This window comes from Pseudopipra pipra, chromosome 13 (genome assembly GCF_036250125.1).
Source record: "Pseudopipra pipra isolate bDixPip1 chromosome 13, bDixPip1.hap1, whole genome shotgun sequence".
In the NCBI taxonomy this organism is placed as follows: Eukaryota; Metazoa; Chordata; class Aves; order Passeriformes; family Pipridae; genus Pseudopipra; species Pseudopipra pipra.
In genome coordinates this window covers 17,749,110-17,775,697 of record NC_087561.1, presented here as the reverse complement: position 1 = coordinate 17,775,697, position 26,588 = coordinate 17,749,110, and the positions used below count along the sequence as shown (strand labels likewise).

Here is a 26,588-nt window from a genome sequence, read left to right as displayed (position 1 = left end):
CGAGTTGAGGGAAAAATTGGTCCGGGCTGAGGCAAAACCGACTGTGATCTGAAGGAAAAATGGCTGAGGGTTGAGGGAAAAACTGGTGCGGGCTGAGGGGAAAACACCTGAGGGCTGAGGCAAGAACAGTTGCCGATGAGGCGGGGCGGCCCCCAGGCTGAGGCAGCAGCGGCGACGGTTCTCAGCCTGGGCGATGGGGTGGGGGGGGGGGAAGAGGCCAGGCACTGAGCACAGTGGCGAGGAGTCTCCCTACAGCTCCCCGGCCCCACGCCGTCCCGCTCCCAACTTGAAGGAAGCCCCAGTTCCCTCCCACACACACAGCTTTCCGTTTTTCCTTTAATTTTTTCCTGTTCCCACACAAATACATATATATATGTGTGTGTATATATATGTGTGTGTATGTATATATATGTATATACATATATATACACACTATATGTACACACTATTTACACAGTCTCTCTGTATATACACACACACAAGTATGTACATTATCTATATATAAGGGAGCATTATGTAAGGGGCTACAGTGCAGGAGAGTTATGGGGTGTTGTGTAAGTGCCCTAGACAGTACAGAGTCCAGGTATGCCCACAGCACTGTAAAACACTATCTATATACAACGGTAATAATTCTACAGTACCTTGTGTGTCTATATATTTTATAAATTTGCACACCCCCCATATAATGCTCCCACATTTAGTAATCTCCATGATGTCAGTTGTGCCATTTCATGGGGAGCCTCCAAGCCATGAGGATCCGCCGTTTTGTGGGGCCTCTCCCAGGGAAGGCTGTCACCCTCTGTGTCAGCCTCAGTTCCCAGGGCAGAACTGGGATGCCTAAAGGACACTCACCTGAGCACAAGCCTGTGGAACAGCCCAGCTCCCTCCCCCTCTGTCCAGAGTGGCACAGACACTCCCGACCTTTCCCAGGAGCTACGAGGCAACCAAGAGGTCAGGAGGCATTGCCAGAAACGACTCCATCACTCTGCTCTCTTTTGCCCTTCTCGACTCCTGTGCAGACCCAAGGTGGCAAATCCCATCAGTCCATGCATTTCCATGCCTGGCCACGATTCCCCTCTGGAGCAGCCCACACCCAGTTTGTCTCCGAGTCTGGAAGATTAGTCTGGTCCCAGAAAGATGCAAGCACCCCGGGCTGGGCTTCTTCCAGCCTGGCTCTGCGCATGCTGAGGCTGCTCTGTGCTCTGCCCGGGCTCTGCGGGGGCTCAGCCCCTCAGACTGCTGCTCTGAAAGCCTCGCATCAGACGTGCCCTTTCGGAGCACACGGGCTGACCTTCTGCTTTTTCAGCTGAGGAAGACTCTCATCCAGGCACAGAGATTGCAAGTGGTCATACAAACCCAATTGTCAAGAACTCAAACACTCTACGGTCCCAGTTGAATACCTGTACCCAGCGGGGGGATTTGTCTGCCCCACTCTCCATCTGATTGTGGCTGGACTTGCAATTGCACTTTCTTCCTCATATAGAAGTACCACGACTGGGCAAACACAGGCCAGTGGGATGAATTCCAAAGGCAATGTGGTCTGGAGCCGATGAATGAAAGAAACCCTTTCCCAATTCCAAACCATACCAAAACCCCCATCAATGGGACTTCCCAGCTATGAATAACAACAAAAGTTTATTTACAAACGAAGTGGCTGGAAAGATCAGAGTAGATATTGCCTGATTTCCTAGTCCTTGTCTACTCTGTGCCTCCTTTGCCAGTGGAGGCATTTCCATGTCGGGAAAGGAGACTTCTTCAGGTTGTGTTGCTGCAGCAGTGCCAGGATGTTTGAACTGTGCAGAGGGGCAGGTATCCCCAAGGGACAGTTTGTCCTGTCTCCTGTCTCCTGCAAGGGACCCTGACTTGACTTGGTAGTTCAAAACCCCTTTTCCAGGTGTCAGTGGCTGGGCTGAAGCACCATGTCATGGCAGGGCCCCTGCCCTCACAATCTTCAGACCCAAAGAGCGAGTGCTGTCTGTTCAGGAACTTGCAGCTTCCTTCTCTACTTGCTCTTCTTTCCCCTCTTGTCCAGAAAGAGAGGGAGCCAGCAGAGGTTCTGGTGCCGCTGTTCTGGGTCTCCTGACTGCATCAATCAGAGGAGCCATCTCGACAAGACTCTTGGATTTTCCTAAAAACGGATGCTGCACCAAAAAACCAAAGAAGAACAAAAGGAGCCATTACTTTCCAAATGCAGTTTCTCACAGGCTCCAGCGGGATTCCTCTGGTTACCAGCAATACACATCAGGAGGACGTAGGGAACTATCTAGACCTCCAACTTTCCTCTGAGGAAAGGCCAAGACAGATGGCACTGGAGAAGAGAAGGTGCCAGGGAGAGCTTATTGTGGCCTTTCAGTCCTTCAAGGGGACACATTTTTTCAAAGGGCGTGGTTGCAATGGGACAAAGGATCATGGTTTTCAAGTGGAAGAGGATAGATTCTGGTTACATCTCAGGAAGTCATTGTTTAGAATGAGGGTGCTGAAACACTGGCACAGGAAGTGGATACCCCATCCCTGGTCAGGTGGGACAGGGCTCTGAGCAACCCAGTCTAGTTGAAGATGTCCCTGCTCGTTGCAGGGGGGTTGGACTAGATGCCACTTAAAGGTCCCTTCCAAGCCAAACTATTCTAGAATGCTACTTAGTTGTTTAGCTGATGACAAAGCCCATCCCTGGACAGCTGTTTCACCTGCAGCCACTTTACCTTCAGCAGCTTCTTGGCCGTCCATTGACGCTTTGCATTCGGGTTCAGGCAGGACTGCAGGAAGGAACGGAACACAGGCGACAGGTTTCTGGGAGTCTCCAGCTCGGGTGGCATGTCCTTAGGCTTGGGACAAAGGAAACACAAGACAGCCATTGACCATCCCTCCCCGAGGGGAAAGCTCCAGCACAGGCCAGTCCTTGCTTTCTGAGACTTGACCTGGGGCTTCTCCAGGAGCCCTGATCAACATTTGAGCTTAAGGAAGCAGAGAATTTTCAGCATCCAGACCAGTCCTGCTAATTGCCTTCAACTCTTTTTGCTGCCTTCTGCAAGGCAAATGCAATCCAAAAGAAGTCTTCCAAGAAAAGTCAGGGACCTTTTTCAGAAGGACTGGAAGACTGACATTTTCCATAATTGTTGCCTTCCTCAGGAATTAACTGTGCAGCATTTAACTTGGTTTCAGCTGTTAGTCATGGGGTTTTATCCCCGTATACCTTCCTGGCCTATTGCACACTCCTTTGGTGTAAGAGCGGGTCATTTCATTTTAGGGAATTAGCATCTACAACTGCAAACCTGGAAATACATTGGCTTACTACAAGGAGCTGTGCTAGAACCTACTTTTAGAAATGTACTGGCTAATACATACTTGTGGCAGTACTAGAAGCAGTGACCTGCCCTGAAAGGCTCAGGTAAGCAGTGGGCACTGGTCCAAGTTTGAAAAGACTTCTGGCCTGCAGATCCCCTTGAAATGCTTTTCACAGTAATTCTCCAACGGGAGAATCCTGCTGCTGAAAAATTCCTGCCATTGGGAGATCCAGCTCCAAGGGAGTTCAAAGAGCACAGGAGGAATTCAAGCATTGTTGGAGGCCAAAACGGCCCATTTCTGCACTGGCACATGTCACTTCTCCTGTGAGCAGATGTGCTCCAGGACACTTTTAGACGTGGGCCTTGGTGGGACTAGTTCAAGCTGATGTGAGTGGGAGAAAGATATGGCTCAGGGGAGAAAGGCAGGGCTCTCTGACAGTATTTGCACCTTACCCGTGTAGGACCATCCACCATTTCTAGTGCCATGATCCCAAGGGCCCAGATATCCACTTTGGCATCATATCGGTCTCTTCTCAACATTTCTGATACCATATAGAAAGGTGTTGAAAAAAATGACCTCCATGTCTTTCGCTGGGGCTGAAGCCAAGCACATAAGCCAAAATCAACTGCAGAAAAAAGAAATAGAGTTAAAACCGGCTTGAATTATGAAAGCAAGCACAAGAATTCCCCACTCTCAGTCTGAGAGCACAGTGTTGAATCTAGCTGGAAGAGTGGCTGTGCTCTGTTTCCTCTGGAAGGGACATACCCAAACCAAAGGCACTCTTGACAGCCTCATCCTCTCTAGAGCTCTCTGCACATTGCAACTCTGCTCTCAGCTTACAGCAGTGGGCTGGGCGCTCCCACCAGCACCACTTTTGGGGAACTGGCAGGCACTCAAAGGCAACCCCAGACCCTGCCTCCCAGGAACGCTGTGCCTGACCAAGAACACCTACTCAGTTTGACAGATCCATCCATTCCGAGAAGAATACTGTCACTTTTGATGTCTCTGTGGATCACTCGATTTGAATGAAGGAAGTCCAGGGCTTTCAGGCACTGAGATTAAACAAAGAAACACAAGAGGAAAAATTAATTAGGCTGATTTTATGGCACAAAAAAGGAAATGGCTCTAAAAGATCAAATTTCCAGGTGACACATCAATTGCAGACATACTTCAAGTGGCAAAGTTTAGAATAATAAAAAAAATAAAATGAAATTAAACTAGAAAGGAAAGTACAAGCCAGGACCACAGACAGGACCAGATGGTGGAAGACCTTTCCTTGGAGGAAAGGCTCTGAGCAACCTGGTCTAGTTGAAGATGGCCCTGCTCGTTGCAGGGGGGTTGGACTAGATGCCACTTAAAGGTCTCTTCCAAGCCAAATTATTCTGTGATGCTACTTATTTGTCATTTGAAAAGCACCAAGACTGGAGATTAGTAGCAGAGGAGGTCTCCTGATGCCTCTGAGTTTAGCTGATGACAAAGCCCATCCCTGGACAGCTGTTTCACCTGCAGCCACTTTACCTGCAGAAGCAGCCTGGTGGGCCATCGGGGCCTCACATTCCAGTTCAGGCAAGACTGCAGGAAGGAGAGGAACACAGGTGACAGGTTTCTGGGAGTCTCCAGCTTGGGTGGCACGTCCTTAGGCTTGGGACAAAGGAAACACAAGACAGGCATTAACCATCCCTCCCCAAGGGGAAGAGCTCCAGCACAGGCCAGTCCTTGCTTTCTGAGACTTGACCTGGGGCTTCTCCAGGAGCCGTAATCAACATTAGGACAAAACAAATGCTGCTAAAATATTAGGAACTTGCAGCTCTGAATGACACCAAAGGCAGTGCTAACCAAAGCTTTCATTCCTTCAGGCATTACTTCTCCAACAGCCACAGGTTCCTTCTCCACTTCTTCCTCTTCATTCTCCTGAGCAGAGTCAGAGGACCCGAGACGACCACCCGAGAGAAGTGGGCAGGCGCCAGAAGGCGTGTCCCGAGATTTCCATAGACCAGCGCCCACTCTGGGGTAGTTCCTGAATATGTAAAACCGTGCGATGGATATGGATGACCTGCTGGGAGAAAACGGGAGCCGTGAGGGGGGAGCGCTCGCGCGTGTCAGGCGGAGTCATCCCCCGCGCGTCCGGCAGCGTAATAAACAACTAGCGGCTTCATAGCGCCTGTGGCTCTTGAGTTTTACTACCGTGGCCTTTTCCCGGCATCACTGAGGCCTCAGCTGAGATGGGGTGAACCCCAGGCTGAAGCAAAAACCGCTGCGGGCTGAAGCAGCGCGGCACAAGGGCTGAGATGAGAACGGCTCTGGGCTGAGACAAAACCGGCTGCAGCTGAGGCGGGGGGGGGGGGCAGTTATGAGGCAGAAAGGGCTGTGGGCTGAGGCAAAACCGGCTGCGGGTTGAGGGAAAAATTGGTCCGGGCTGAGGCAAAACCGGCTGCGAGTTGAGGGAAAAATTGGTCCGGGCTGAGGCAAAACCGACTGTGATCTGAAGGAAAAATGGCTGAGGGTTGAGGGAAAAACTGGTGCGGGCTGAGGGGAAAACACCTGAGGGCTGAGGCAAGAACAGTTGCCGATGAGGCGGGGCGGCCCCCAGGCTGAGGCAGCAGCGGCGACGGTTCTCAGCCTGGGCGATGGGTGGGGTGGGGCGGGGGGAAGAGGCCAGGCACTGAGCACAGTGGCGAGGAGTCTCCCTACAGCTCCCCGGCCCCACGCCGTCCCGCTCCCAACTTGAAGGAAGCCCCAGTTCCCTCCCACACACACAGCTTTCCGTTTTTCCTTTAATTTTTTCCTGTTCCCACACAAATACATATATATATGTGTGTGTATATATATGTGTGTGTATGTATATATATGTATATACATATATATACACACTATATGTACACACTATTTACACAGTCTCTCTGTATATACACACACACAAGTATGTACATTATCTATATATAAGGGAGCATTATGTAAGGGGCTACAGTGCAGGAGAGTTATGGGGTGTTGTGTAAGTGCCCTAGACAGTACAGAGTCCAGGTATGCCCACAGCACTGTAAAACACTATCTATATACAACGGTAATAATTCTACAGTACCTTGTGTGTCTATATATTTTATAAATTTGCACACCCCCCATATAATGCTCCCACATTTAGTAATCTCCATGATGTCAGTTGTGCCATTTCATGGGGAGCCTCCAAGCCATGAGGATCCGCCGTTTTGTGGGGCCTCTCCCAGGGAAGGCTGTCACCCTCTGTGTCAGCCTCAGTTCCCAGGGCAGAACTGGGATGCCTAAAGGACACTCACCTGAGCACAAGCCTGTGGAACAGCCCAGCTCCCTCCCCCTCTGTCCAGAGTGGCACAGACACTCCCGACCTTTCCCAGGAGCTACGAGGCAACCAAGAGGTCAGGAGGCATTGCCAGAAACGACTCCATCACTCTGCTCTCTTTTGCCCTTCTCGACTCCTGTGCAGACCCAAGGTGGCAAATCCCATCAGTCCATGCATTTCCATGCCTGGCCACGATTCCCCTCTGGAGCAGCCCACACCCAGTTTGTCTCCGAGTCTGGAAGATTAGTCTGGTCCCAGAAAGATGCAAGCACCCCGGGCTGGGCTTCTTCCAGCCTGGCTCTGCGCATGCTGAGGCTGCTCTGTGCTCTGCCCGGGCTCTGCGGGGGCTCAGCCCCTCAGACTGCTGCTCTGAAAGCCTCGCATCAGACGTGCCCTTTCGGAGCACACGGGCTGACCTTCTGCTTTTTCAGCTGAGGAAGACTCTCATCCAGGCACAGAGATTGCAAGTGGTCATACAAACCCAATTGTCAAGAACTCAAACACTCTACGGTCCCAGTTGAATACCTGTACCCAGCGGGGGGATTTGTCTGCCCCACTCTCCATCTGATTGTGGCTGGACTTGCAATTGCACTTTCTTCCTCATATAGAAGTACCACGACTGGGCAAACACAGGCCAGTGGGATGAATTCCAAAGGCAATGTGGTCTGGAGCCGATGAATGAAAGAAACCCTTTCCCAATTCCAAACCATACCAAAACCCCCATCAATGGGACTTCCCAGCTATGAATAACAACAAAAGTTTATTTACAAACGAAGTGGCTGGAAAGATCAGAGTAGATATTGCCTGATTTCCTAGTCCTTGTCTACTCTGTGCCTCCTTTGCCAGTGGAGGCATTTCCATGTCGGGAAAGGAGACTTCTTCAGGTTGTGTTGCTGCAGCAGTGCCAGGATGTTTGAACTGTGCAGAGGGGCAGGTATCCCCAAGGGACAGTTTGTCCTGTCTCCTGTCTCCTGCAAGGGACCCTGACTTGACTTGGTAGTTCAAAACCCCTTTTCCAGGTGTCAGTGGCTGGGCTGAAGCACCATGTCATGGCAGGGCCCCTGCCCTCACAATCTTCAGACCCAAAGAGCGAGTGCTGTCTGTTCAGGAACTTGCAGCTTCCTTCTCTACTTGCTCTTCTTTCCCCTCTTGTCCAGAAAGAGAGGGAGCCAGCAGAGGTTCTGGTGCCGCTGTTCTGGGTCTCCTGACTGCATCAATCAGAGGAGCCATCTCGACAAGACTCTTGGATTTTCCTAAAAACGGATGCTGCACCAAAAAACCAAAGAAGAACAAAAGGAGCCATTACTTTCCAAATGCAGTTTCTCACAGGCTCCAGCGGGATTCCTCTGGTTACCAGCAATACACATCAGGAGGACGTAGGGAACTATCTAGACCTCCAACTTTCCTCTGAGGAAAGGCCAAGACAGATGGCACTGGAGAAGAGAAGGTGCCAGGGAGAGCTTATTGTGGCCTTTCAGTCCTTCAAGGGGACACATTTTTTCAAAGGGCGTGGTTGCAATGGGACAAAGGATCATGGTTTTCAAGTGGAAGAGGATAGATTCTGGTTACATCTCAGGAAGTCATTGTTTAGAATGAGGGTGCTGAAACACTGGCACAGGAAGTGGATACCCCATCCCTGGTCAGGTGGGACAGGGCTCTGAGCAACCCAGTCTAGTTGAAGATGTCCCTGCTCGTTGCAGGGGGGTTGGACTAGATGCCACTTAAAGGTCCCTTCCAAGCCAAACTATTCTAGAATGCTACTTAGTTGTTTAGCTGATGACAAAGCCCATCCCTGGACAGCTGTTTCACCTGCAGCCACTTTACCTTCAGCAGCTTCTTGGCCGTCCATTGACGCTTTGCATTCGGGTTCAGGCAGGACTGCAGGAAGGAACGGAACACAGGCGACAGGTTTCTGGGAGTCTCCAGCTCGGGTGGCATGTCCTTAGGCTTGGGACAAAGGAAACACAAGACAGCCATTGACCATCCCTCCCCGAGGGGAAAGCTCCAGCACAGGCCAGTCCTTGCTTTCTGAGACTTGACCTGGGGCTTCTCCAGGAGCCCTGATCAACATTTGAGCTTAAGGAAGCAGAGAATTTTCAGCATCCAGACCAGTCCTGCTAATTGCCTTCAACTCTTTTTGCTGCCTTCTGCAAGGCAAATGCAATCCAAAAGAAGTCTTCCAAGAAAAGTCAGGGACCTTTTTCAGAAGGACTGGAAGACTGACATTTTCCATAATTGTTGCCTTCCTCAGGAATTAACTGTGCAGCATTTAACTTGGTTTCAGCTGTTAGTCATGGGGTTTTATCCCCGTATACCTTCCTGGCCTATTGCACACTCCTTTGGTGTAAGAGCGGGTCATTTCATTTTAGGGAATTAGCATCTACAACTGCAAACCTGGAAATACATTGGCTTACTACAAGGAGCTGTGCTAGAACCTACTTTTAGAAATGTACTGGCTAATACATACTTGTGGCAGTACTAGAAGCAGTGACCTGCCCTGAAAGGCTCAGGTAAGCAGTGGGCACTGGTCCAAGTTTGAAAAGACTTCTGGCCTGCAGATCCCCTTGAAATGCTTTTCACAGTAATTCTCCAACGGGAGAATCCTGCTGCTGAAAAATTCCTGCCATTGGGAGATCCAGCTCCAAGGGAGTTCAAAGAGCACAGGAGGAATTCAAGCATTGTTGGAGGCCAAAACGGCCCATTTCTGCACTGGCACATGTCACTTCTCCTGTGAGCAGATGTGCTCCAGGACACTTTTAGACGTGGGCCTTGGTGGGACTAGTTCAAGCTGATGTGAGTGGGAGAAAGATATGGCTCAGGGGAGAAAGGCAGGGCTCTCTGACAGTATTTGCACCTTACCCGTGTAGGACCATCCACCATTTCTAGTGCCATGATCCCAAGGGCCCAGATATCCACTTTGGCATCATATCGGTCTCTTCTCAACATTTCTGATACCATATAGAAAGGTGTTGAAAAAAATGACCTCCATGTCTTTCGCTGGGGCTGAAGCCAAGCACATAAGCCAAAATCAACTGCAGAAAAAAGAAATAGAGTTAAAACCGGCTTGAATTATGAAAGCAAGCACAAGAATTCCCCACTCTCAGTCTGAGAGCACAGTGTTGAATCTAGCTGGAAGAGTGGCTGTGCTCTGTTTCCTCTGGAAGGGACATACCCAAACCAAAGGCACTCTTGACAGCCTCATCCTCTCTAGAGCTCTCTGCACATTGCAACTCTGCTCTCAGCTTACAGCAGTGGGCTGGGCGCTCCCACCAGCACCACTTTTGGGGAACTGGCAGGCACTCAAAGGCAACCCCAGACCCTGCCTCCCAGGAACGCTGTGCCTGACCAAGAACACCTACTCAGTTTGACAGATCCATCCATTCCGAGAAGAATACTGTCACTTTTGATGTCTCTGTGGATCACTCGATTTGAATGAAGGAAGTCCAGGGCTTTCAGGCACTGAGATTAAACAAAGAAACACAAGAGGAAAAATTAATTAGGCTGATTTTATGGCACAAAAAAGGAAATGGCTCTAAAAGATCAAATTTCCAGGTGACACATCAATTGCAGACATACTTCAAGTGGCAAAGTTTAGAATAATAAAAAAAATAAAATGAAATTAAACTAGAAAGGAAAGTACAAGCCAGGACCACAGACAGGACCAGATGGTGGAAGACCTTTCCTTGGAGGAAAGGCTCTGAGCAACCTGGTCTAGTTGAAGATGGCCCTGCTCGTTGCAGGGGGGTTGGACTAGATGCCACTTAAAGGTCTCTTCCAAGCCAAATTATTCTGTGATGCTACTTATTTGTCATTTGAAAAGCACCAAGACTGGAGATTAGTAGCAGAGGAGGTCTCCTGATGCCTCTGAGTTTAGCTGATGACAAAGCCCATCCCTGGACAGCTGTTTCACCTGCAGCCACTTTACCTGCAGAAGCAGCCTGGTGGGCCATCGGGGCCTCACATTCCAGTTCAGGCAAGACTGCAGGAAGGAGAGGAACACAGGTGACAGGTTTCTGGGAGTCTCCAGCTTGGGTGGCACGTCCTTAGGCTTGGGACAAAGGAAACACAAGACAGGCATTAACCATCCCTCCCCAAGGGGAAGAGCTCCAGCACAGGCCAGTCCTTGCTTTCTGAGACTTGACCTGGGGCTTCTCCAGGAGCCGTAATCAACATTAGGACAAAACAAATGCTGCTAAAATATTAGGAACTTGCAGCTCTGAATGACACCAAAGGCAGTGCTAACCAAAGCTTTCATTCCTTCAGGCATTACTTCTCCAACAGCCACAGGTTCCTTCTCCACTTCTTCCTCTTCATTCTCCTGAGCAGAGTCAGAGGACCCGAGACGACCACCCGAGAGAAGTGGGCAGGCGCCAGAAGGCGTGTCCCGAGATTTCCATAGACCAGCGCCCACTCTGGGGTAGTTCCTGAATATGTAAAACCGTGCGATGGATATGGATGACCTGCTGGGAGAAAACGGGAGCCGTGAGGGGGGAGCGCTCGCGCGTGTCAGGCGGAGTCATCCCCCGCGCGTCCGGCAGCGTAATAAACAACTAGCGGCTTCATAGCGCCTGTGGCTCTTGAGTTTTACTACCGTGGCCTTTTCCCGGCATCACTGAGGCCTCAGCTGAGATGGGGTGAACCCCAGGCTGAAGCAAAAACCGCTGCGGGCTGAAGCAGCGCGGCACAAGGGCTGAGATGAGAACGGCTCTGGGCTGAGACAAAACCGGCTGCAGCTGAGGCGGGGGGGGGGGGCAGTTATGAGGCAGAAAGGGCTGTGGGCTGAGGCAAAACCGGCTGCGGGTTGAGGGAAAAATTGGTCCGGGCTGAGGCAAAACCGGCTGCGAGTTGAGGGAAAAATTGGTCCGGGCTGAGGCAAAACCGACTGTGATCTGAAGGAAAAATGGCTGAGGGTTGAGGGAAAAACTGGTGCGGGCTGAGGGGAAAACACCTGAGGGCTGAGGCAAGAACAGTTGCCGATGAGGCGGGGCGGCCCCCAGGCTGAGGCAGCAGCGGCGACGGTTCTCAGCCTGGGCGATGGGGTGGGGGGGGGGGAAGAGGCCAGGCACTGAGCACAGTGGCGAGGAGTCTCCCTACAGCTCCCCGGCCCCACGCCGTCCCGCTCCCAACTTGAAGGAAGCCCCAGTTCCCTCCCACACACACAGCTTTCCGTTTTTCCTTTAATTTTTTCCTGTTCCCACACAAATACATATATATATGTGTGTGTATATATATGTGTGTGTATGTATATATATGTATATACATATATATACACACTATATGTACACACTATTTACACAGTCTCTCTGTATATACACACACACAAGTATGTACATTATCTATATATAAGGGAGCATTATGTAAGGGGCTACAGTGCAGGAGAGTTATGGGGTGTTGTGTAAGTGCCCTAGACAGTACAGAGTCCAGGTATGCCCACAGCACTGTAAAACACTATCTATATACAACGGTAATAATTCTACAGTACCTTGTGTGTCTATATATTTTATAAATTTGCACACCCCCCATATAATGCTCCCACATTTAGTAATCTCCATGATGTCAGTTGTGCCATTTCATGGGGAGCCTCCAAGCCATGAGGATCCGCCGTTTTGTGGGGCCTCTCCCAGGGAAGGCTGTCACCCTCTGTGTCAGCCTCAGTTCCCAGGGCAGAACTGGGATGCCTAAAGGACACTCACCTGAGCACAAGCCTGTGGAACAGCCCAGCTCCCTCCCCCTCTGTCCAGAGTGGCACAGACACTCCCGACCTTTCCCAGGAGCTACGAGGCAACCAAGAGGTCAGGAGGCATTGCCAGAAACGACTCCATCACTCTGCTCTCTTTTGCCCTTCTCGACTCCTGTGCAGACCCAAGGTGGCAAATCCCATCAGTCCATGCATTTCCATGCCTGGCCACGATTCCCCTCTGGAGCAGCCCACACCCAGTTTGTCTCCGAGTCTGGAAGATTAGTCTGGTCCCAGAAAGATGCAAGCACCCCGGGCTGGGCTTCTTCCAGCCTGGCTCTGCGCATGCTGAGGCTGCTCTGTGCTCTGCCCGGGCTCTGCGGGGGCTCAGCCCCTCAGACTGCTGCTCTGAAAGCCTCGCATCAGACGTGCCCTTTCGGAGCACACGGGCTGACCTTCTGCTTTTTCAGCTGAGGAAGACTCTCATCCAGGCACAGAGATTGCAAGTGGTCATACAAACCCAATTGTCAAGAACTCAAACACTCTACGGTCCCAGTTGAATACCTGTACCCAGCGGGGGGATTTGTCTGCCCCACTCTCCATCTGATTGTGGCTGGACTTGCAATTGCACTTTCTTCCTCATATAGAAGTACCACGACTGGGCAAACACAGGCCAGTGGGATGAATTCCAAAGGCAATGTGGTCTGGAGCCGATGAATGAAAGAAACCCTTTCCCAATTCCAAACCATACCAAAACCCCCATCAATGGGACTTCCCAGCTATGAATAACAACAAAAGTTTATTTACAAACGAAGTGGCTGGAAAGATCAGAGTAGATATTGCCTGATTTCCTAGTCCTTGTCTACTCTGTGCCTCCTTTGCCAGTGGAGGCATTTCCATGTCGGGAAAGGAGACTTCTTCAGGTTGTGTTGCTGCAGCAGTGCCAGGATGTTTGAACTGTGCAGAGGGGCAGGTATCCCCAAGGGACAGTTTGTCCTGTCTCCTGTCTCCTGCAAGGGACCCTGACTTGACTTGGTAGTTCAAAACCCCTTTTCCAGGTGTCAGTGGCTGGGCTGAAGCACCATGTCATGGCAGGGCCCCTGCCCTCACAATCTTCAGACCCAAAGAGCGAGTGCTGTCTGTTCAGGAACTTGCAGCTTCCTTCTCTACTTGCTCTTCTTTCCCCTCTTGTCCAGAAAGAGAGGGAGCCAGCAGAGGTTCTGGTGCCGCTGTTCTGGGTCTCCTGACTGCATCAATCAGAGGAGCCATCTCGACAAGACTCTTGGATTTTCCTAAAAACGGATGCTGCACCAAAAAACCAAAGAAGAACAAAAGGAGCCATTACTTTCCAAATGCAGTTTCTCACAGGCTCCAGCGGGATTCCTCTGGTTACCAGCAATACACATCAGGAGGACGTAGGGAACTATCTAGACCTCCAACTTTCCTCTGAGGAAAGGCCAAGACAGATGGCACTGGAGAAGAGAAGGTGCCAGGGAGAGCTTATTGTGCCTTTCAGTCCTTCAAGGGGACACATTTTTTCAAAGGGCGTGGTTGCAATGGGACAAAGGATCATGGTTTTCAAGTGGAAGAGGATAGATTCTGGTTACATCTCAGGAAGTCATTGTTTAGAATGAGGGTGCTGAAACACTGGCACAGGAAGTGGATACCCCATCCCTGGTCAGGTGGGACAGGGCTCTGAGCAACCCAGTCTAGTTGAAGATGTCCCTGCTCGTTGCAGGGGGGTTGGACTAGATGCCACTTAAAGGTCCCTTCCAAGCCAAACTATTCTAGAATGCTACTTAGTTGTTTAGCTGATGACAAAGCCCATCCCTGGACAGCTGTTTCACCTGCAGCCACTTTACCTTCAGCAGCTTCTTGGCCGTCCATTGACGCTTTGCATTCGGGTTCAGGCAGGACTGCAGGAAGGAACGGAACACAGGCGACAGGTTTCTGGGAGTCTCCAGCTCGGGTGGCATGTCCTTAGGCTTGGGACAAAGGAAACACAAGACAGCCATTGACCATCCCTCCCCGAGGGGAAAGCTCCAGCACAGGCCAGTCCTTGCTTTCTGAGACTTGACCTGGGGCTTCTCCAGGAGCCCTGATCAACATTTGAGCTTAAGGAAGCAGAGAATTTTCAGCATCCAGACCAGTCCTGCTAATTGCCTTCAACTCTTTTTGCTGCCTTCTGCAAGGCAAATGCAATCCAAAAGAAGTCTTCCAAGAAAAGTCAGGGACCTTTTTCAGAAGGACTGGAAGACTGACATTTTCCATAATTGTTGCCTTCCTCAGGAATTAACTGTGCAGCATTTAACTTGGTTTCAGCTGTTAGTCATGGGGTTTTATCCCCGTATACCTTCCTGGCCTATTGCACACTCCTTTGGTGTAAGAGCGGGTCATTTCATTTTAGGGAATTAGCATCTACAACTGCAAACCTGGAAATACATTGGCTTACTACAAGGAGCTGTGCTAGAACCTACTTTTAGAAATGTACTGGCTAATACATACTTGTGGCAGTACTAGAAGCAGTGACCTGCCCTGAAAGGCTCAGGTAAGCAGTGGGCACTGGTCCAAGTTTGAAAAGACTTCTGGCCTGCAGATCCCCTTGAAATGCTTTTCACAGTAATTCTCCAACGGGAGAATCCTGCTGCTGAAAAATTCCTGCCATTGGGAGATCCAGCTCCAAGGGAGTTCAAAGAGCACAGGAGGAATTCAAGCATTGTTGGAGGCCAAAACGGCCCATTTCTGCACTGGCACATGTCACTTCTCCTGTGAGCAGATGTGCTCCAGGACACTTTTAGACGTGGGCCTTGGTGGGACTAGTTCAAGCTGATGTGAGTGGGAGAAAGATATGGCTCAGGGGAGAAAGGCAGGGCTCTCTGACAGTATTTGCACCTTACCCGTGTAGGACCATCCACCATTTCTAGTGCCATGATCCCAAGGGCCCAGATATCCACTTTGGCATCATATCGGTCTCTTCTCAACATTTCTGATACCATATAGAAAGGTGTTGAAAAAAATGACCTCCATGTCTTTCGCTGGGGCTGAAGCCAAGCACATAAGCCAAAATCAACTGCAGAAAAAAGAAATAGAGTTAAAACCGGCTTGAATTATGAAAGCAAGCACAAGAATTCCCCACTCTCAGTCTGAGAGCACAGTGTTGAATCTAGCTGGAAGAGTGGCTGTGCTCTGTTTCCTCTGGAAGGGACATACCCAAACCAAAGGCACTCTTGACAGCCTCATCCTCTCTAGAGCTCTCTGCACATTGCAACTCTGCTCTCAGCTTACAGCAGTGGGCTGGGCGCTCCCACCAGCACCACTTTTGGGGAACTGGCAGGCACTCAAAGGCAACCCCAGACCCTGCCTCCCAGGAACGCTGTGCCTGACCAAGAACACCTACTCAGTTTGACAGATCCATCCATTCCGAGAAGAATACTGTCACTTTTGATGTCTCTGTGGATCACTCGATTTGAATGAAGGAAGTCCAGGGCTTTCAGGCACTGAGATTAAACAAAGAAACACAAGAGGAAAAATTAATTAGGCTGATTTTATGGCACAAAAAAGGAAATGGCTCTAAAAGATCAAATTTCCAGGTGACACATCAATTGCAGACATACTTCAAGTGGCAAAGTTTAGAATAATAAAAAAAATAAAATGAAATTAAACTAGAAAGGAAAGTACAAGCCAGGACCACAGACAGGACCAGATGGTGGAAGACCTTTCCTTGGAGGAAAGGCTCTGAGCAACCTGGTCTAGTTGAAGATGGCCCTGCTCGTTGCAGGGGGGTTGGACTAGATGCCACTTAAAGGTCTCTTCCAAGCCAAATTATTCTGTGATGCTACTTATTTGTCATTTGAAAAGCACCAAGACTGGAGATTAGTAGCAGAGGAGGTCTCCTGATGCCTCTGAGTTTAGCTGATGACAAAGCCCATCCCTGGACAGCTGTTTCACCTGCAGCCACTTTACCTGCAGAAGCAGCCTGGTGGGCCATCGGGGCCTCACATTCCAGTTCAGGCAAGACTGCAGGAAGGAGAGGAACACAGGTGACAGGTTTCTGGGAGTCTCCAGCTTGGGTGGCACGTCCTTAGGCTTGGGACAAAGGAAACACAAGACAGGCATTAACCATCCCTCCCCAAGGGGAAGAGCTCCAGCACAGGCCAGTCCTTGCTTTCTGAGACTTGACCTGGGGCTTCTCCAGGAGCCGTAATCAACATTAGGACAAAACAAATGCTGCTAAAATATTAGGAACTTGCAGCTCTGAATGACACCAAAGGCAGTGCTAACCAAAGCTTTCATTCCTTCAGGCATTACTTCTCCAACAGCCACAGGTTCCTTCTCCACTTCTTCCTCTTCATTCTCCTGAGCAGAGTCAGAGGACCCGAGACGACCACCCGAGAGAAGTGGGCAGGCGCCAGAAGGCGTGTCCCGAGATTTCCATAGACCAGCGCCCACTCTGGGGTAGTTCCTGAATATGTAAAACCGTGCGATGGATATGGATGACCTGCTGGGAGAAAACGGGAGCCGTGAGGGGGGAGCGCTCGCGCGTGTCAGGCGGAGTCATCCCCCGCGCGTCCGGCAGCGTAATAAACAACTAGCGGCTTCATAGCGCCTGTGGCTCTTGAGTTTTACTACCGTGGCCTTTTCCCGGCATCACTGAGGCCTCAGCTGAGATGGGGTGAACCCCAGGCTGAAGCAAAAACCGCTGCGGGCTGAAGCAGCGCGGCACAAGGGCTGAGATGAGAACGGCTCTGGGCTGAGACAAAACCGGCTGCAGCTGAGGCGGGGGGGGGGGGCAGTTATGAGGCAGAAAGGGCTGTGGGCTGAGGCAAAACCGGCTGCGGGTTGAGGGAAAAATTGGTCCGGGCTGAGGCAAAACCGGCTGCGAGTTGAGGGAAAAATTGGTCCGGGCTGAGGCAAAACCGACTGTGATCTGAAGGAAAAATGGCTGAGGGTTGAGGGAAAAACTGGTGCGGGCTGAGGGGAAAACACCTGAGGGCTGAGGCAAGAACAGTTGCCGATGAGGCGGGGCGGCCCCCAGGCTGAGGCAGCAGCGGCGACGGTTCTCAGCCTGGGCGATGGGGTGGGGGGGGGGGAAGAGGCCAGGCACTGAGCACAGTGGCGAGGAGTCTCCCTACAGCTCCCCGGCCCCACGCCGTCCCGCTCCCAACTTGAAGGAAGCCCCAGTTCCCTCCCACACACACAGCTTTCCGTTTTTCCTTTAATTTTTTCCTGTTCCCACACAAATACATATATATATGTGTGTGTATATATATGTGTGTGTATGTATATATATGTATATACATATATATACACACTATATGTACACACTATTTACACAGTCTCTCTGTATATACACACACACAAGTATGTACATTATCTATATATAAGGGAGCATTATGTAAGGGGCTACAGTGCAGGAGAGTTATGGGGTGTTGTGTAAGTGCCCTAGACAGTACAGAGTCCAGGTATGCCCACAGCACTGTAAAACACTATCTATATACAACGGTAATAATTCTACAGTACCTTGTGTGTCTATATATTTTATAAATTTGCACACCCCCCATATAATGCTCCCACATTTAGTAATCTCCATGATGTCAGTTGTGCCATTTCATGGGGAGCCTCCAAGCCATGAGGATCCGCCGTTTTGTGGGGCCTCTCCCAGGGAAGGCTGTCACCCTCTGTGTCAGCCTCAGTTCCCAGGGCAGAACTGGGATGCCTAAAGGACACTCACCTGAGCACAAGCCTGTGGAACAGCCCAGCTCCCTCCCCCTCTGTCCAGAGTGGCACAGACACTCCCGACCTTTCCCAGGAGCTACGAGGCAACCAAGAGGTCAGGAGGCATTGCCAGAAACGACTCCATCACTCTGCTCTCTTTTGCCCTTCTCGACTCCTGTGCAGACCCAAGGTGGCAAATCCCATCAGTCCATGCATTTCCATGCCTGGCCACGATTCCCCTCTGGAGCAGCCCACACCCAGTTTGTCTCCGAGTCTGGAAGATTAGTCTGGTCCCAGAAAGATGCAAGCACCCCGGGCTGGGCTTCTTCCAGCCTGGCTCTGCGCATGCTGAGGCTGCTCTGCGCTCTGCCCGGGCTCTGCGGGGGCTCAGCCCCTCAGACTGCTGCTCTGAAAGCCTCGCATCAGACGTGCCCTTTCGGAGCACACGGGCTGACCTTCTGCTTTTTCAGCTGAGGAAGACTCTCATCCAGGCACAGAGATTGCAAGTGGTCATACAAACCCAATTGTCAAGAACTCAAACACTCTACGGTCCCAGTTGAATACCTGTACCCAGCGGGGGGATTTGTCTGCCCCACTCTCCATCTGATTGTGGCTGGACTTGCAATTGCACTTTCTTCCTCATATAGAAGTACCACGACTGGGCAAACACAGGCCAGTGGGATGAATTCCAAAGGCAATGTGGTCTGGAGCCGATGAATGAAAGAAACCCTTTCCCAATTCCAAACCATACCAAAACCCCCATCAATGGGACTTCCCAGCTATGAATAACAACAAAAGTTTATTTACAAACGAAGTGGCTGGAAAGATCAGAGTAGATATTGCCTGATTTCCTAGTCCTTGTCTACTCTGTGCCTCCTTTGCCAGTGGAGGCATTTCCATGTCGGGAAAGGAGACTTCTTCAGGTTGTGTTGCTGCAGCAGTGCCAGGATGTTTGAACTGTGCAGAGGGGCAGGTATCCCCAAGGGACAGTTTGTCCTGTCTCCTGTCTCCTGCAAGGGACCCTGACTTGACTTGGTAGTTCAAAACCCCTTTTCCAGGTGTCAGTGGCTGGGCTGAAGCACCATGTCATGGCAGGGCCCCTGCCCTCACAATCTTCAGACCCAAAGAGCGAGTGCTGTCTGTTCAGGAACTTGCAGCTTCCTTCTCTACTTGCTCTTCTTTCCCCTCTTGTCCAGAAAGAGAGGGAGCCAGCAGAGGTTCTGGTGCCGCTGTTCTGGGTCTCCTGACTGCATCAATCAGAGGAGCCATCTCGACAAGACTCTTGGATTTTCCTAAAAACGGATGCTGCACCAAAAAACCAAAGAAGAACAAAAGGAGCCATTACTTTCCAAATGCAGTTTCTCACAGGCTCCAGCGGGATTCCTCTGGTTACCAGCAATACACATCAGGAGGACGTAGGGAACTATCTAGACCTCCAACTTTCCTCTGAGGAAAGGCCAAGACAGATGGCACTGGAGAAGAGAAGGTGCCAGGGAGAGCTTATTGTGCCTTTCAGTCCTTCAAGGGGACACATTTTTTCAAAGGGCGTGGTTGCAATGGGACAAAGGATCATGGTTTTCAAGTGGAAGAGGATAGATTCTGGTTACATCTCAGGAAGTCATTGTTTAGAATGAGGGTGCTGAAACACTGGCACAGGAAGTGGATACCCCATCCCTGGTCAGGTGGGACAGGGCTCTGAGCAACCCAGTCTAGTTGAAGATGTCCCTGCTCGTTGCAGGGGGGTTGGACTAGATGCCACTTAAAGGTCCCTTCCAAGCCAAACTATTCTAGAATGCTACTTAGTTGTTTAGCTGATGACAAAGCCCATCCCTGGACAGCTGTTTCACCTGCAGCCACTTTACCTTCAGCAGCTTCTTGGCCGTCCATTGACGCTTTGCATTCGGGTTCAGGCAGGACTGCAGGAAGGAACGGAACACAGGCGACAGGTTTCTGGGAGTCTCCAGCTCGGGTGGCATGTCCTTAGGCTTGGGACAAAGGAAACACAAGACAGCCATTGACCATCCCTCCCCGAGGGGAAAGCTCCAGCACAGGCCAGTCCTTGCTTTCTGAGACTTGACCTGGGGCTTCTCCAGGAGCCCTGATCAACATTTGAGCTTAAGGAAGCAGAGAATTTTCAGCATCCAGACCAGTCCTGCTAATTGCCTTCAACTCTTTTTGCTGCCTTCTGCAAGGCAAATGCAATCCAAAAGAAGTCTTCCAAGAAAAGTCAGGGACCTTTTTCAGAAGGACTGGAAGACTGACATTTTCCATAATTGTTGCCTTCCTCAGGAATTAACTGTGCAGCATTTAACTTGGTTTCAGCTGTTAGTCATGGGGTTTTATCCCCGTATACCTTCCTGGCCTATTGCACACTCCTTTGGTGTAAGAGCGGGTCATTTCATTTTAGGGAATTAGCATCTACAACTGCAAACTGGAAATACATTGGCTTACTACAAGGAGCTGTGCTAGAACCTACTTTTAGAAATGTACTGGCTAATACATACTTGTGGCAGTACTAGAAGCAGTGACCTGCCCTGAAAGGCTCAGGTAAGCAGTGGGCACTGGTCCAAGTTTGAAAAGACTTCTGGCCTGCAGATCCCCTTGAAATGCTTTTCACAGTAATTCTCCAACGGGAGAATCCTGCTGCTGAAAAATTCCTGCCATTGGGAGATCCAGCTCCAAGGGAGTTCAAAGAGCACAGGAGGAATTCAAGCATTGTTGGAGGCCAAAACGGCCCATTTCTGCACTGGCACATGTCACTTCTCCTGTGAGCAGATGTGCTCCAGGACACTTTTAGACGTGGGCCTTGGTGGGACTAGTTCAAGCTGATGTGAGTGGGAGAAAGATATGGCTCAGGGGAGAAAGGCAGGGCTCTCTGACAGTATTTGCACCTTACCCGTGTAGGACCATCCACCATTTCTAGTGCCATGATCCCAAGGGCCCAGATATCCACTTTGGCATCATATCGGTCTCTTCTCAACATTTCTGATACCATATAGAAAGGTGTTGAAAAAAATGACCTCCATGTCTTTCGCTGGGGCTGAAGCCAAGCACATAAGCCAAAATCAACTGCAGAAAAAAGAAATAGAGTTAAAACCGGCTTGAATTATGAAAGCAAGCACAAGAATTCCCCACTCTCAGTCTGAGAGCACAGTGTTGAATCTAGCTGGAAGAGTGGCTGTGCTCTGTTTCCTCTGGAAGGGACATACCCAAACCAAAGGCACTCTTGACAGCCTCATCCTCTCTAGAGCTCTCTGCACATTGCAACTCTGCTCTCAGCTTACAGCAGTGGGCTGGGCGCTCCCACCAGCACCACTTTTGGGGAACTGGCAGGCACTCAAAGGCAACCCCAGACCCTGCCTCCCAGGAACGCTGTGCCTGACCAAGAACACCTACTCAGTTTGACAGATCCATCCATTCCGAGAAGAATACTGTCACTTTTGATGTCTCTGTGGATCACTCGATTTGAATGAAGGAAGTCCAGGGCTTTCAGGCACTGAGATTAAACAAAGAAACACAAGAGGAAAAATTAATTAGGCTGATTTTATGGCACAAAAAAGGAAATGGCTCTAAAAGATCAAATTTCCAGGTGACACATCAATTGCAGACATACTTCAAGTGGCAAAGTTTAGAATAATAAAAAAAATAAAATGAAATTAAACTAGAAAGGAAAGTACAAGCCAGGACCACAGACAGGACCAGATGGTGGAAGACCTTTCCTTGGAGGAAAGGCTCTGAGCAACCTGGTCTAGTTGAAGATGGCCCTGCTCGTTGCAGGGGGGTTGGACTAGATGCCACTTAAAGGTCTCTTCCAAGCCAAATTATTCTGTGATGCTACTTATTTGTCATTTGAAAAGCACCAAGACTGGAGATTAGTAGCAGAGGAGGTCTCCTGATGCCTCTGAGTTTAGCTGATGACAAAGCCCATCCCTGGACAGCTGTTTCACCTGCAGCCACTTTACCTGCAGAAGCAGCCTGGTGGGCCATCGGGGCCTCACATTCCAGTTCAGGCAAGACTGCAGGAAGGAGAGGAACACAGGTGACAGGTTTCTGGGAGTCTCCAGCTTGGGTGGCACGTCCTTAGGCTTGGGACAAAGGAAACACAAGACAGGCATTAACCATCCCTCCCCAAGGGGAAGAGCTCCAGCACAGGCCAGTCCTTGCTTTCTGAGACTTGACCTGGGGCTTCTCCAGGAGCCGTAATCAACATTAGGACAAAACAAATGCTGCTAAAATATTAGGAACTTGCAGCTCTGAATGACACCAAAGGCAGTGCTAACCAAAGCTTTCATTCCTTCAGGCATTACTTCTCCAACAGCCACAGGTTCCTTCTCCACTTCTTCCTCTTCATTCTCCTGAGCAGAGTCAGAGGACCCGAGACGACCACCCGAGAGAAGTGGGCAGGCGCCAGAAGGCGTGTCCCGAGATTTCCATAGACCAGCGCCCACTCTGGGGTAGTTCCTGAATATGTAAAACCGTGCGATGGATAGGGATGACCTGCTGGGAGAAAACGGGAGCCGTGAGGGGGGAGCGCTCGCGCGTGTCAGGCGGAGTCATCCCCCGCGCGTCCGGCAGCGTAATAAACAACTAGCGGCTTCATAGCGCCTGTGGCTCTTGAGTTTTACTACCGTCGCCTTTTCCCGGCATCACTGAGGCCTCAGCTGAGATGGGGTGAACCCCAGGCTGAAGCAAAAACCGCTGCGGGCTGAAGCAGCGCGGCACAAGGGCTGAGATGAGAACGGCTCTGGGCTGAGACAAAACCGGCTGCAGCTGAGGCGGGGGGGGGCAGTTATGAGGCAGAAAGGGCTGTGGGCTGAGGCAAAACCGGCTGCGGGTTGAGGGAAAAATTGGTCCGGGCTGAGGCAAAACCGGCTGCGAGTTGAGGGAAAAATTGGTCCGGGCTGAGGCAAAACCGACTGTGATCTGAAGGAAAAATGGCTGAGGGTTGAGGGAAAAACTGGTAGGGGCTGAGGGGAAAACACCTGAGGGCTGAGGCAAGAACAGTTGCCGATGAGGCGGGGCGGCCCCCAGGCTGAGGCAGCAGCGGCGACGGTTCTCAGCCTGGGCGATGGGGTGGGGCGGGGGGAAGAGGCCAGGCACTGAGCACAGTGGCGAGGAGTCTCCCTACAGCTCCCCGGCCCCACGCCGTCCCGCTCCCAACTTGAAGGAAGCCCCAGTTCCCTCCCACACACACAGCTTTCCGTTTTTCCTTTAATTTTTTCCTGTTCCCACACAAATACATATATATATGTGTGTGTATATATATGTGTGTGTATGTATATATATGTATATACATATATATACACACTATATGTACACACTATTTACACAGTCTCTCTGTATATACACACACACAAGTATGTACATTATCTATATATAAGGGAGCATTATGTAAGGGGCTACAGTGCAGGAGAGTTATGGGGTGTTGTGTAAGTGCCCTAGACAGTACAGAGTCCAGGTATGCCCACAGCACTGTAAAACACTATCTATATACAACGGTAATAATTCTACAGTACCTTGTGTGTCTATATATTTTATAAATTTGCACACCCCCCATATAATGCTCCCACATTTAGTAATCTCCATGATGTCAGTTGTGCCATTTCATGGGGAGCCTCCAAGCCATGAGGATCCGCCGTTTTGTGGGGCCTCTCCCAGGGAAGGCTGTCACCCTCTGTGTCAGCCTCAGTTCCCAGGGCAGAACTGGGATGCCTAAAGGACACTCACCTGAGCACAAGCCTGTGGAACAGCCCAGCTCCCTCCCCCTCTGTCCAGAGTGGCACAGACACTCCCGACCTTTCCCAGGAGCTACGAGGCAACCAAGAGGTCAGGAGGCATTGCCAGAAACGACTCCATCACTCTGCTCTCTTTTGCCCTTCTCGACTCCTGTGCAGACCCAAGGTGGCAAATCCCATCAGTCCATGCATTTCCATGCCTGGCCACGATTCCCCTCTGGAGCAGCCCACACCCAGTTTGTCTCCGAGTCTGGAAGATTAGTCTGGTCCCAGAAAGATGCAAGCACCCCGGGCTGGGCTTCTTCCAGCCTGGCTCTGCGCATGCTGAGGCTGCTCTGTGCTCTGCCCGGGCTCTGCGGGGGCTCAGCCCCTCAGACTGCTGCTCTGAAAGCCTCGCATCAGACGTGCCCTTTCGGAGCACACGGGCTGACCTTCTGCTTTTTCAGCTGAGGAAGACTCTCATCCAGGCACAGAGATTGCAAGTGGTCATACAAACCCAATTGTCAAGAACTCAAACACTCTACGGTCCCAGTTGAATACCTGTACCCAGCGGGGGGATTTGTCTGCCCCACTCTCCATCTGATTGTGGCTGGACTTGCAATTGCACTTTCTTCCTCATATAGAAGTACCACGACTGGGCAAACACAGGCCAGTGGGATGAATTCCAAAGGCAATGTGGTCTGGAGCCGATGAATGAAAGAAACCCTTTCCCAATTCCAAACCATACCAAAACCCCCATCAATGGGACTTCCCAGCTATGAATAACAACAAAAGTTTATTTACAAACGAAGTGGCTGGAAAGATCAGAGTAGATATTGCCTGATTTCCTAGTCCTTGTCTACTCTGTGCCTCCTTTGCCAGTGGAGGCATTTCCATGTCGGGAAAGGAGACTTCTTCAGGTTGTGTTGCTGCAGCAGTGCCAGGATGTTTGAACTGTGCAGAGGGGCAGGTATCCCCAAGGGACAGTTTGTCCTGTCTCCTGTCTCCTGCAAGGGACCCTGACTTGACTTGGTAGTTCAAAACCCCTTTTCCAGGTGTCAGTGGCTGGGCTGAAGCACCATGTCATGGCAGGGCCCCTGCCCTCACAATCTTCAGACCCAAAGAGCGAGTGCTGTCTGTTCAGGAACTTGCAGCTTCCTTCTCTACTTGCTCTTCTTTCCCCTCTTGTCCAGAAAGAGAGGGAGCCAGCAGAGGTTCTGGTGCCGCTGTTCTGGGTCTCCTGACTGCATCAATCAGAGGAGCCATCTCGACAAGACTCTTGGATTTTCCTAAAAACGGATGCTGCACCAAAAAACCAAAGAAGAACAAAAGGAGCCATTACTTTCCAAATGCAGTTTCTCACAGGCTCCAGCGGGATTCCTCTGGTTACCAGCAATACACATCAGGAGGACGTAGGGAACTATCTAGACCTCCAACTTTCCTCTGAGGAAAGGCCAAGACAGATGGCACTGGAGAAGAGAAGGTGCCAGGGAGAGCTTATTGTGGCCTTTCAGTCCTTCAAGGGGACACATTTTTTCAAAGGGCGTGGTTGCAATGGGACAAAGGATCATGGTTTTCAAGTGGAAGAGGATAGATTCTGGTTACATCTCAGGAAGTCATTGTTTAGAATGAGGGTGCTGAAACACTGGCACAGGAAGTGGATACCCCATCCCTGGTCAGGTGGGACAGGGCTCTGAGCAACCCAGTCTAGTTGAAGATGTCCCTGCTCGTTGCAGGGGGGTTGGACTAGATGCCACTTAAAGGTCCCTTCCAAGCCAAACTATTCTAGAATGCTACTTAGTTGTTTAGCTGATGACAAAGCCCATCCCTGGACAGCTGTTTCACCTGCAGCCACTTTACCTTCAGCAGCTTCTTGGCCGTCCATTGACGCTTTGCATTCGGGTTCAGGCAGGACTGCAGGAAGGAGAGGAACACAGGCGACAGGTTTCTGGGAGTCTCCAGCTCGGGTGGCATGTCCTTAGGCTTGGGACAAAGGAAACACAAGACAGCCATTGACCATCCCTCCCCGAGGGGAAAGCTCCAGCACAGGCCAGTCCTTGCTTTCTGAGACTTGACCTGGGGCTTCTCCAGGAGCCCTGATCAACATTTGAGCTTAAGGAAGCAGAGAATTTTCAGCATCCAGACCAGTCCTGCTAATTGCCTTCAACTCTTTTTGCTGCCTTCTGCAAGGCAAATGCAATCCAAAAGAAGTCTTCCAAGAAAAGTCAGGGACCTTTTTCAGAAGGACTGGAAGACTGACATTTTCCATAATTGTTGCCTTCCTCAGGAATTAACTGTGCAGCATTTAACTTGGTTTCAGCTGTTAGTCATGGGGTTTTATCCCCGTATACCTTCCTGGCCTATTGCACACTCCTTTGGTGTAAGAGCGGGTCATTTCATTTTAGGGAATTAGCATCTACAACTGCAAACCTGGAAATACATTGGCTTACTACAAGGAGCTGTGCTAGAACCTACTTTTAGAAATGTACTGGCTAATACATACTTGTGGCAGTACTAGAAGCAGTGACCTGCCCTGAAAGGCTCAGGTAAGCAGTGGGCACTGGTCCAAGTTTGAAAAGACTTCTGGCCTGCAGATCCCCTTGAAATGCTTTTCACAGTAATTCTCCAACGGGAGAATCCTGCTGCTGAAAAATTCCTGCCATTGGGAGATCCAGCTCCAAGGGAGTTCAAAGAGCACAGGAGGAATTCAAGCATTGTTGGAGGCCAAAACGGCCCATTTCTGCACTGGCACATGTCACTTCTCCTGTGAGCAGATGTGCTCCAGGACACTTTTAGACGTGGGCCTTGGTGGGACTAGTTCAAGCTGATGTGAGTGGGAGAAAGATATGGCTCAGGGGAGAAAGGCAGGGCTCTCTGACAGTATTTG

At 50.5% G+C, this 26,588-nt stretch overlaps 1 protein-coding gene and 4 long non-coding RNA genes across 5 annotated transcripts in view; all 5 read right to left on the bottom strand.

The window, feature by feature from the left end:
• LOC135421584 (serine/threonine-protein kinase PAK 3-like) overlaps positions 1 to 26,588 on the bottom strand; it is a 66,825-nt gene that overhangs the window by 35,820 nt on the left and 4,417 nt on the right. The window lies entirely within an intron of this gene.
• Positions 1,986 to 5,241, bottom strand: LOC135421213 (uncharacterized). The gene is made up of 3 exons (XR_010433912.1): positions 5,119 to 5,241; positions 4,801 to 4,923; positions 1,986 to 2,141 (listed from the first exon to the last, which is right to left on the bottom strand). It is a non-coding gene; the product is annotated as an uncharacterized LOC135421213 (long non-coding RNA).
• Positions 7,706 to 10,961, bottom strand: LOC135421212 (uncharacterized). Its single transcript, XR_010433911.1, has 3 exons — positions 10,839 to 10,961; positions 10,521 to 10,643; positions 7,706 to 7,861 (listed from the first exon to the last, which is right to left on the bottom strand). It is a non-coding gene; the product is annotated as an uncharacterized LOC135421212 (long non-coding RNA).
• Positions 13,422 to 16,676, bottom strand: LOC135421211 (uncharacterized). The gene is made up of 3 exons (XR_010433910.1): positions 16,554 to 16,676; positions 16,236 to 16,358; positions 13,422 to 13,577 (listed from the first exon to the last, which is right to left on the bottom strand). It is a non-coding gene; the product is annotated as an uncharacterized LOC135421211 (long non-coding RNA).
• LOC135421599 (uncharacterized) lies at positions 19,137 to 22,390 on the bottom strand. The gene is made up of 3 exons (XR_010434112.1): positions 22,268 to 22,390; positions 21,950 to 22,072; positions 19,137 to 19,292 (listed from the first exon to the last, which is right to left on the bottom strand). It is a non-coding gene; the product is annotated as an uncharacterized LOC135421599 (long non-coding RNA).